Raw genomic sequence first — 12,523 nt, forward strand, 5'->3', positions numbered from 1 at the left:
GTGCATATAAATAGCAAATATATCATTGCTTTAGAAGAGCAGACAAGTTTGCATGCTTTAAATGGAAAAATGTTTTATCAACTTAGAAAAAAATGTTGAAAATTGCTTCAAATTTATATTTTGTGCACAAAAACAGTTAATATATCATTGTTTCAGAAGAAAATGCATGTATACGTACTTTGAAATAAGATTCCATATTAGGCCGCTAGGCCGCTAACTTCACGCCGCTAGGCCGCTAAATCGCTTGATCGACTTCTTGGAAAAAATGTTAAAAATCTCTTCAGACTGATGATTGGTGCATATAAATAGCAAATATATCATTGTTTCAGAAGAAAAGGCATGTATTCGTACTTTGAAATAAGATACCATATTAGGCCGCTAGGCCGCTAACTTCACGCCGCTAGGCCGCTAGATCGCTTGATCGACTTCTTGGAAAAAATCGCTTCAGACTGATGATTGGTGCATATAAACAGCAAATATACCATTTTGTTAGCAGAGCAGGCATGTTTGCATGCTATAAAATAGAAAATTGTTTGATAACCTTTTTTGAAAAATATTTTGAAAATGGCTTGAAATTGATATTTCGTGCACAAAATCAGTTAATTTATCATTGTTTAAGAAGAAAAGGCATATATTCATACTTTGAAATAAGATACCATATTGCGCCGCTAGGCCGCTAACTTCACGCCGCTAGGCCGCTAACTTCACGCCGCTAGGCCGCTAACTTCACACCGCTAGGCCGCTAGGCCGCTAACTTCACGTATATGTTTGCATCCCTAAAATAAATAAATAAAAATATTTCTCTTCAGGCAAACCGAGCAAAGATCCTGAGCACCCAGATTTCATCCCGTCTATATTTTCAAGAACACCTAGGTCTTCAGTTAAGGGCCAGAAACGCATGGATCGGTTCAACAGTGCAAAGAGACAAATTCTGAACAACAATGACAGACCAGTCTGAGAGCCTATAGACGAAATCGAGGTCACAGGGATGCTTTATGCAACTAGACTTCCGGCTACTGATGAGGCGGGCCCGCCACAAATTGAGACAGCGTTACCTCACCAAGCCAACTGCATTCCTCCTACGCCGATGTCAAACAAGGAGCGCTCCAGCCTCTTCACGGAAATTCACAATCTTAGAGAAGAACGGGATGCATTGAAAGACAGACTTGTACAAGCACAGAGTCATAAACTATGTACAAATGTAATTGAAGATGATGACGAAAAGTCAAGATTTTATACTGGATTTACATGGGCAGTGTTTTTACAGACATTTATCTTTATAAATGATGGACTAAGACCTGCAAATGTTGGCAGCATGTGTTATAGTTTATAGTTTTTTCTTACCTTAGTGAAGCTTCGACAAAATCCTAGATTTCAGTACCTTGCTGATCATGTTGGGATTGGTAAAAGTACCGTCATTGACATATTTTGGAAGTGGGTGGGGGTAATTAACTCCAAATTGCATTGTATTTTATGCTGGCCAGAAAGGGACAACATATTTGAGGCCACACCAGCAGCATTCAAATCACGAAGCTGACTTCAATTATTGACTGTTTTGAAATGTTTATTGAAAATCCTAAATGTTTAAAGGCAAAACCCAGTGCTACAGCAATTATAAAAAAACACACTACTGTTAAATTTCTCATTGCTTGAAGCCCCCGTGGCAGTGTCATTTTTCTCTCAAACGCATGGGGCGGTAGAGTTTCGGACATAGAGATAACACGCAAAAGTGGTTTTACACATAGATCACTCCATCTGCCAGGAGACCAGATTTGACAGAGGGTTCACACTTAAGGAGGACTTTGCAACTGAATGGTCTGCTGAGCTTATTCTTCCTTCATTTACCAGGGGGAAAAAGCAGATGTCAACTCAATAGATTGAGAAATCTCGGCAGATAGCTGCAGTAAAATTTTTAATAGAACGTGTTATAGGACTTTTTATGAAGAACAGATTTGCAATATTGCAAGGAACACTGCCATTACAGTTAGTCAATTCTAAAAAATCAGAATCATGTAATCGTGTAACAACGAGTGTTGACTTGATTGTGCATGCTTGTGCAATTCTAACCAATCTGGGAGAAGGAATACAAAATTAGTGTGCATAGCCCTGATTGGCGCCGCACTGAAGTGCGCGCCTATTATGGAATGGGAATTTATTTTAGTTAGTGGTAGGAGCGGTTTTTAAATTGGTTGACAGTTGGGTTTTACTATTATTTTATAATGATTAAAAAAATGCAAATGGGTGGCGGTTGCATGAGTGTTAAAAATGCTTTTTTATGGTTGAATAGATAGTCTTCAATTTATCTTCAAAACATTATTTCGGAAGAACGACAAATAAGTTTAATAACTGTTCCCGATTCGTTTACGTTTTCCGATTGGTTACCTGATATATCTGAAATATCATGTGCCGGAAATGTAAAATGTGTGGACCGGTAATTATGTGAATGGGAATAATTATGTTTTATGTTGTTTTGTTATGTTTACTGCATTGATAAACCATGAGGTAATCTTTTTTCTTTAATCTAATCGATATTGGAATTAAATGTTCACCTAACTTTATTTGTTAATGTTTTGAAGGTGACATTAGTAAAATTTTATTACGATTGTCCCCGAGTTGTAACACATACCGGATGTTGCTATTTTTAGAACCAGAAGGTATTTCCCCGCTATTCATAGGTCAATAATGGAATTTCTACATCGTAGTAGTTGGAAACTCGGGTGATGATTTTATCATAAATATACGTTTAAAATAAGTAAACACTAAAAGTGCACACTGACAGTTACGATACACCTAACAATTTGAGTCATTACAGTAAAACATGGATTATAAGTGAATTATACGCGTAAGAGAAAAAACGAATGTCAACAATCGGCATGGAACTTGGATATTCATATCAAAGGGCTATGTATGTAAGTATCTTTGAGTAGTTTTGTACGTTGATGTGTTCAAAAATGTTTGTTTTTTAATTTATCTTCGGAATTCTTAAATCATTTTTATTTGCTAAATGTTAAGACAGCGTGTTAATATTTTTACATACATGTACTATAATTATATATTATTATAAATATACATGTTACATCTACTTATGCACCAGTCAATTGTAACCACGCCCCCCCCCCCCAGGTCGAGGGTATACCGGGGATAGCGGGGGAAAAGGACCGTGTTTTTACCTTCGAGGTGTCCTTGCAGTGCCGGGTGAATGCGGTGGTGGGGCGTGGTTACAATTGACGAACTGATGGTCAAATCCCTGCCATATGCCCCCGCACCCCAGGGAGCCTAGGTAAGACATATTCCCCGCTATATTTTGCTCGCAGGCAAAACCACCGCATTCACCCGGCACTGCAGGGCCACCTGAAAGGTAAAAACACAGCCCGTTTCCCCGGCTATCCCCGGCATAACCCCGGACCTGGGGGGCCATGGTTACAATTGACTGGAGCATTATGTACATGTTTCATATTTTTAAATGTACTTATGCACATTATTTATGTATATGATATGAGTATGTAATCTTTTATTTGATTGTTTTATCTTAGAAAAATATTAGACTTAAAATATTGTTTAAAAATGATGTGTTTTGGTATGTGACCTATTTTTAACATACCATAATACATGAACATACCCATTATTTGTTTACAAACTGCATATTTTCAAAATAAATCTGTAAAAAAAGACGTACATGGTTTTGGGCTGGAAGCCACGACAGCTTTGACACTAGCGACATTCATTTGCTTGGTGTAGGTCTCATTAAAACCCCGTACTGTTGTGAATCATTATCAACCATATGCACAACAACTACACATTTGTGCTTACCAACTTACTCTTGGCTATAACGGATATTAGTGCAGAATGTATAATTGATACATGTGCATTTGTCTTTCACAGTTGTAGTTTCTGCCGGTTGATAATCAGAAGTCTAATTTCTTTCAGGAAGGAAAATGACTGAATATTACTAAGTCAACAAATTGGGGTTATGAAGAATTCCAGCCTGCATTAAATGCTATGTTGGATCATTGAGACAGATTTGACATCCATGTCATCCACAAGGCAGTCACATCTGATAGAGATGATGTGAGTATTTCATATAAAACATATTTGAGTTGGTGTTTGTTGTTTTATAAACTCACTGTATTCAATAATCAAGTGGTGGTGGTGGTGGTGGTGGTGGTGGTGATGGTGGTGATGATGATGATGATGATGATGATGATGATGATGAATTTTATTGATAAATTTAGTAATTTTCTTTATATATTATCCACATGTATGTATCAGCTTGTTGGTTTTTTTTTAAATAATGTCGAGAAATATTAAACTGTTTATATTTTATTTTGTATATGTATGGCAGTATTATTATCTATACTAATAAGTTAGAAAGGCTTTTAAAGTACTTTTTTTTCCTTTACAGCACTAAACATTCTAGATGGGTAAAGAACCTGAAGGGGCATAAAAACCAAATCAGCATTGACTCAGCATTGAGTAATTATCATCTGTGCACACACTACAAGTACAAACGCATGGGAACAGACCAAACTTCAAATGTTGAAGAGTGAAGACTTATTGTGAAAAATTCTAAATGTAAGAATACCATTGACAAAATAAAACAAATAGACATCGATTACCTACAGAGACTGTTTACATGTTATAATATTAAAAAGACAAATTAGTTGAGAACTTTCACTCTGACATTTTTGGAGGGGCATTACCGCCTACATGTACATAGTGTTCTTGTTTCTTTACATATTTTAATTTGAAAGTACATTCATTGTTTTTAAATCTGAATTCTGAGTTAGTATCATACGTAAAATTCATTTATTTGAATGATTACATTTTATGAATAAGTCCAATAAAGCTTTATCAATTTTTACAAGAAAAGGGTTGATTTTTAAGCATTTTATTAGCTATAAAAATGTATGGTTGTATGACATTATGTATATTTTCTTCAAAATTGAACAGTAAACTATCATAAATTGTCTTTTAAATTGTTCATTAGACATCATAGAAAATATTTAAAATGATTTCAGCAGGTTGTCTTATTATTAATTATTTTTTATGAATTTATAAAACTGCTTTATATTTTCAAACATCGACATACTGCTGTGTTCAGAAGACTCACAAGATCAATCAAAATGATTTTTTGCATGTGTATCAATAATGCTGTTCTTATGAACTTATGTTTTCTGTTATCTGAAGTTTATTTCACCAGAAACTGCTGTGTTTATTTCATAAGCTCTGATAATGTGAAACAAGAATCAAATATAGACAAAATATTTACTTGTCGCTCTTTGTAGCCCTTGGAGTTTGGGGTTGGGTGTAATTAAACTTAAATAACTTTTTTAATTCACGGTAAAATATCTTCAAAATTTGGATAAAAGTCCCATAGTGTACCTTGATAATAACTATGTTGTCGGTGAAAGCTTTTATTAAAGTGTGTATTTCTTAAATACCTTAATTCAGTTTAAATAATTATGGCCTTTAATGATTTTTGTTTTCATATAGATTTCCTGTTATATTAAGCTTTGTCAATTTTTTTGTTGTTTTGTATTAGGCCACACCAAATAAATGTTTAGTTCCTCGGATTTTTGCCCAAAAAAATTGGAGCGAGCGAGCGAAAAAAAATAAAAATAAAAGTTTGTCAGTTTTCATAAAAACCGAAGCGAGCGAAGAGCGAAAAATATATTTTTCCTTATATTAAATATAAATAAGAAAGATTGTTCAAAACAATTGCCCTTAAACCCATTTTAATGCCATCTTGAACTGAACCTCTAATGGACATTGGGAAAATGTCGGAATACATACTATTTATTCATCCGTGTTTAGTATAAACATTATATCGATAAATCTAATGTCTTATATAATTAAAACGTACTTTAATAATAAATAACCCTGCTTTTAGTAAAAAGTTTGAAACGACTTATATCAATCTACCTGAATCAGTTTAACATCATATGCAACTGTATTTAGACATAACTTAGGATTGATTTGGGATTTGTAAAAAATGATCACTTACACAGGCATCATCAAACATCAGACTCCATATAACATGGACTAAATTTTGTTTTTATTATCACAGCAAATGCAATGACATGTGCTTATTAAAACAAAAAGAACAAGGGTATTTTTCAGAGTACTTTTTTGGATTATTAAGATGTTTTTATGCACCAGCTAATTCCAATTGTATATGCCCCCCCCCAGTCCGGAATAGCGGGGACTTTGACTTCCGGTCTCTCAAAACCCGGGTAAAATACCCGACTGCAGGGACACACTGCTGGTAAAATCACTGCCAAATGGCCCCGCAACCCCGAATACCTATGTGAGGCCCACTTCAATATGAAGACAAAACCACTTTCACTAGGCACTGCGGGGCCACCTGAAAGGTAACAACACAGCCCATTGCCTCTGCTGTCCCCGGTATACCCCTGGAACAAGGGCGAGGGGTGGGCGGGGCAGTGGTTACAATTGACAAGTATATTACAATCCTGGATTATGCTGCAAATAAGAACAAAATATAAGGTGATAAACTTAGCCGCTTACTTATGTTGAGGTATATCTAGACCAGTGTTTATATCGCTATTTGTGAAAAGATATTTGTTCATAACTGTTGTTTTGTCAGAATTTGATCAAAAATGAGCTTGATACATCAATTTGGACCAAACAATGACTCATGTTCCAGTTAAGTTGACCTGTCCGATTTCCATTCAAAACGAGTCACTAATTACGCAATATAATCGCTACCAGTCTTAGATACACATGCTTTATTGCATAATGATTGCTTTAAATAATGATCCTTTAGTGCATGAGACGATCAACAATGACTTCAAGCATGCTTAAAACATATTTATTGTAAAAAATAAGATTTAATTTCCAAACTTCGAGCCACATTGTTTATACCGGAAGCCGCCATTTTGATTGAATTTATTGAAACCCAAGCTAAACCGATCGATATACAGTATAAAAACACTACGCATCGGTAACTTCCCTTTACAAAAACACGAAAACGAGCGTAGAAAAATTATACTTGATTATTTTTAGGCTTTAAATAAATTATTACCTGAAAAAAAATAGGAGCGGTAAATCCGCGGAACGAAATATCAATTTGGTGTGGCCTTATGTACAATTACTACTTCTATTTCCTAACTTAATTTTTTTGTCTCATTTGTCAAATTGAATTGGTACTATTCTCACACTATTTTTAAAGATGCACTCTTACTCCCAAACAAGACTTATCACAATTAATATTATTGTTTTGATTTTTCAAAATGGGTTGATAGATGTCAACAACAATGTTTCTAATGAAGGATTTTGAGTTCAATTTGCTAATAAGAATGAACATAAAACAAGGTATTTCTGCCTTGTGATAGAGTTCTGAACCAAAACGAGGCCAAACATGTCGGACGCATTTTTTCGGAGCTCCGAGATTGAAAATTAATTCAAAATCAGATGTGTTTAATTGGATAACTAAGGACATTTATGTTGTATGGTGAGTTATATAGTTACATAGTCCAATAGAATCACCATGTCAAAGGCTCAAAATAAGCAAAAAAGCAACAATAAAAAGAAAGAAAAAACTGGCGCCAAACCGAACAATGGACTTGAAGTCGAAAGTGGATCGCAGCCATTGGCCACATTTTATGAGACTCATTGTAACAATGTAGACAGTAGCCAAACTAACCAGACAACGAGTGGAATTTCCACGAATAAAACCCAAAATGAACGGCATCCACCGATGATGACACAGTGCCTTGTCACAACCCCAACCCCCTCCCACCAGACAAATAGTAGGATTTCTACAAATATAAGTCAGAAGGGACGACACCCACCGCCGATGATGCAGTGCCCTGGTACCACCACACCCCCCACCCACCAGATCCTTGCCCCTGGACCACCCGCACCATTTTCATCAAATACGGCGTCAACTGTAAACATGAATACACACCAAGACTACGATACTAGTGCGCTGGGTGCATACGGCAACCGAACTCATCGTGCTCAACATGACCAGTACAACACTCAATACAACACTCACCTAGGCACCGGAAGTCAGCCATTTTCCCCCGCACGCGACCAACCACCCCAGATGACGCCGCCAGGATTCGGTCCTCCCAATTTTGCTCCACCAACATACCAGCAATACCAGCAATACATCCACAGTCGGCCGCAGATGCCCCCACAGAATGACACAAACATGATTATCTCCCTAATCAACAATCTCGACAGTAAACTCCAGTCAATAAACATTGCTGTGTCGAAGCTTGATTCAATGCAGGCTGAAATAAAGCACGTAAAATCCGACGTTGCTTTTCTAAGGACAGACAATACGTCAATCCACTCCAAGATGAACGAGATGGAATCGCACAGTCAATACGTGAGTGATGTAGTGGACGACTTCCGGTCGCACAAAACTAATAGTTCAAAGGAAATAAATGATCTTAGGCTACACAACCAGAATATGCGCCATGAAATTGACATTCTTCAATCATCCAATGCTGTCCTGCAGGAAAATGTAACAGATCTTCGATGGCGCAGTATGCGCGACAACTTAGTATTTGTTGGTATTCCCGAAAATTTGCAAATTCCAAGCGAAACCAATTCCGATACGAATTTTGCCACATGTGAACAAACATTGCGCAATTTTTTAACCGAACACCTAGAAAATGACCCTACTATAAATCAAAACAGTGACATACATGTTGCCGATATTCAGTTTGCCAGAGTACATCGCAATCCAGGAGGCCCCAACCCAACCGGCAAGACTAGAACAATGATCGCAAAATTTGAAAAATACAGTGACAGAGAAATTATCCGCAAGGCCGGAATTATGTTAAATCAGAAAAGGTCTGGCCACTATATCAATGAACACTTTCCCCCGGAAATGGACGAACGGCGCCGCAAGCTGATCCCTATTCTAAGACAGTTCAGAAATGACCCCTTTGTCAAAGCTAAATGTAATTTAGTCCGTGATCAGTTATACGTAGGGAACAGAATCTATAACCTTGATACAGACCAGTTAGAATACCCTAGGCCTCGGACATCATCTCGCACAGCATATGAACCACGACCGCCACCACGCCAGTTCAACTGGGCGCGTGATACTGACCGGCGGCCGCCGCAGCAAACACAAGTGCTAGACTTTCGAACACCAAATAGATTTGCGACTCTTGGTGACGAGCAACAAATCGATAACCCCCCGCGAAGAAGACCTGTATACGAACGATCCCCACGATCCCCCCTTGACAACACGGAGTTAAAACGCATTCGTGACGAAATCGAAACTCCCATCATTTCCCACAGTGAGGACGGGCCTCAGGATAATATTCTGGATTTAACCCAGTCCGGTCCTGACCAGTCAGCCAACGGTCCTCGTGGACAAACACAATAGGACGTACAGGGAGAGCACTTGACCGTGAATAGTGACCTAAATGATATCATATACCACAGTGAAAATGTGTGTTTACAACGTCATGGTCTCAAATTTATTTCATTGAATGTTTGCGGCTTAAAATCAAAACATATCGATCCGGAGTTTTGTAGTTTTATTGCTAATTATGATATCATTGGCTTTCAGGAAACAAAAAGTGATAGCTTAGACATTCTAGAATTTAAGAATTTCAATTTACATTTCAAACATAGGAAAACTATTGCGTCTAGAAAATCAGGCGGTTTATGCTTAGCTGTCAAAAAACATTTAGATACTCTTGTTTCTGTAATTGATACACCAAGTAGATATATATTATGGTTTAAACTACATAACAAATTTACAAAGTGTGGTGATGTATTATATGGCGTAGTCTACTTGCCGCCAGAGGGCTCTATTTATTATAACGACGATGCATTTATTGAAATTCAGAACGAAGTTGACTCGTTATCTCATAGATTTTCAAATGTTTGTTTGTTTGGTGACTGGAACTCGAGGACAAAACAATTACAAGACTATGTTAGGCCAGACTATGATATTTTCCGTGAAAATAATCTTTTAGACGTTTATGACGAATTAATTAGTGACGAACATTTATTCTTTGAAGCTGGGTTAAACTTGCAAAGAAATAATCGTGATAATATGACTAACAATCACGGCTATAAGCTGATAGACTTTTTGAATCAAAATAGATTATATATACTTAACGGCAGAGTGAAGGGAGATAACTCTGGCAATGTTACATGTAAAGGTAGCAGCACAGTGGACTATTTTATGTGTTCGCCGTCTTTATTTCAAAATGTTATAAGCTTAAAAGTTTTAGATTTTTGTTCACTTCTTTCAGATGTACATTGCCCTATCGAAGTTGTGTTTGATTTTGAAAGAGTTATTAATACGCATCTGAATGTAAATATCCCCAAAGTGAACTACTGGGATAAAGGGAAAGAAAATATTTTCGTTTCAAATATTGATGAAGACAAAATTAATGACATTTACAATAATGTATGTGCCTTAGATGAAACTAATATGTACTCAGTTGAAGCTGTTGATAGTATTGTAGAAAGTATTTGTGACGTATATCATACGAGTTGCAGTAAAAGTTTTGCTGTTAGGAAATCAAAACATGTATATAGTGATAATAGTCAAAAGGTGCCAAAATGGTTTAATAAGAACTGCAGTCATGCACGAAAGAATTTGCATAAGGCAAAATATCAATACAAGTTACAAAAATGTGACGAGAACAAGAGTGTGTTAAAACAAGCAAGCAAATGTTACAAAAAGTCACTAAGAAGTTTTTACAAAACGTTTCAAAATCATAATGTTACAAAGTTAAAGTCGTTGAAAACCTCAAATCCTAGAAAATTTTGGAAAATTTTAAACGGTAAAAAGAAAGCAAATATTGTTGCTAGCTTAAGCGATCTAGAAACACATTTTAGAAATGTCAATGCGGACGATACCAATAATATTACAGGTATCCAAAATAATGTACGAAATATCCATTCTGATGCAAACAATGACTTATTGAATTGTGATATTTCCGAAGAAGAAATCAGAAATGCTGTAAAATCTTTGAAAAACAACAAAGCTAGTGGAATTGATAATATTTTGAATGAGCATATTATACATTCATTTCCACTTATGAAAGATATTTATGTAAAATTGTTTAATATTGTTTTTAAGTCTGGTATTGTGCCTCGAAATTGGACTATTGGTGTTATTAACCCTATATATAAAAATAAAGGATCAATACACGATCCTACGAATTATAGACCAATTACTTTACTAAGCTGTATAGGAAAACTTTTTACCTCCGTCTTAAATTCGAGACTACAGAAATTCGGTGACAAATACGATCTAATTAATCAATACCAGGCCGGTTTTAGACAGGGTTATTCTACTGTTGATAACATGTTTGTGTTAAATTGTATAATTGAACTGTTACAAAAGCATAAAAAAAAAATATTCTGTGCTTTTATAGACCTCAAAGGTGCATTTGATACTATAAATAGATCTTTACTATGGTCCAAGCTAATGTCATACAATATCAACGGCCTGTTTTTGGATGTTGTGAAATCGATGTATAATCATGCAAAATCGTGTGTGTCTGTTAATGGAAATCATTCAACCTACTTTCCGTGCTCCATTGGTGTACGCCAGGGCGAGAATTTATCGCCATTATTGTTTTCTTATTATCTAGATGATCTGCATGAATATTTTCGAAATAGTACAGTTTTGTACGGTGTCAGTAGTAATACTCACCCATTAGATAATAATTTGGTCGCCTATCTGAAATTATTTGTACTTTTGTATGCAGATGACACTGTCATCATATCCGAATCAGCTGATGATCTTCAAAATGCTATTGACCTTTATGAACAATACTGTGACCTATGGAAACTGACTGTCAACACTTCTAAAACCAAAATTCTAGTTATTCAGAAAGGCAGAAGACGTGATTATCAATTTCTGTATAAAGGCAATTCATTGGACGTGGTCGATAGTTTTAAATATTTAGGATTAGTATTTAGCAACAGTGGCTCTTTTTATAAAGCTAAGGTTGAAATATCAAAGCAGGCACTTAAAGCTATGTACTGCCTTCTAAGCAAATGTAAGCATTTAGCTCTGCCGATTGATATGCAAATAGATCTGTTCAATAAAATGATCAAACCTATACTTCTATATGGTTGTGAATGCTGGGGATATGGCAATAATGAAATTTTAGAAAGAGTTCAACTTAAATTTTTGAAATATATTTTATGTGTTAAGTCAAGCACCGCGTCTTGCATAGTATACGGTGAAACAGGCGTCAAACCGTTATCAATTGACATAGAGACTAGAATGATTTCATATTGGACAAAACTTGTATCACCATTGTACCCAAAATTAGCAACAACTATGTATACGATAATGTTAAGTAATTATATCTTTGATGTAAACATACGTAGCAATACTTTTTTATGGATTTCTTTTGTCAAAAAAATATTCATAAAATGTGGTCTTAATAATATATGGGATTCACATATATTTCCAAATCATAAATGGTTGACTTGCAATGTTAAACAGAAACTCATAGATTTGTTTTTAAATGAATGGTATAGCATTGTTAACACTTCC

The sequence above is a fragment of the Mya arenaria genome, chromosome 11, assembly GCF_026914265.1.
Source record: "Mya arenaria isolate MELC-2E11 chromosome 11, ASM2691426v1".
In the NCBI taxonomy this organism is placed as follows: Eukaryota; Metazoa; Mollusca; class Bivalvia; order Myida; family Myidae; genus Mya; species Mya arenaria.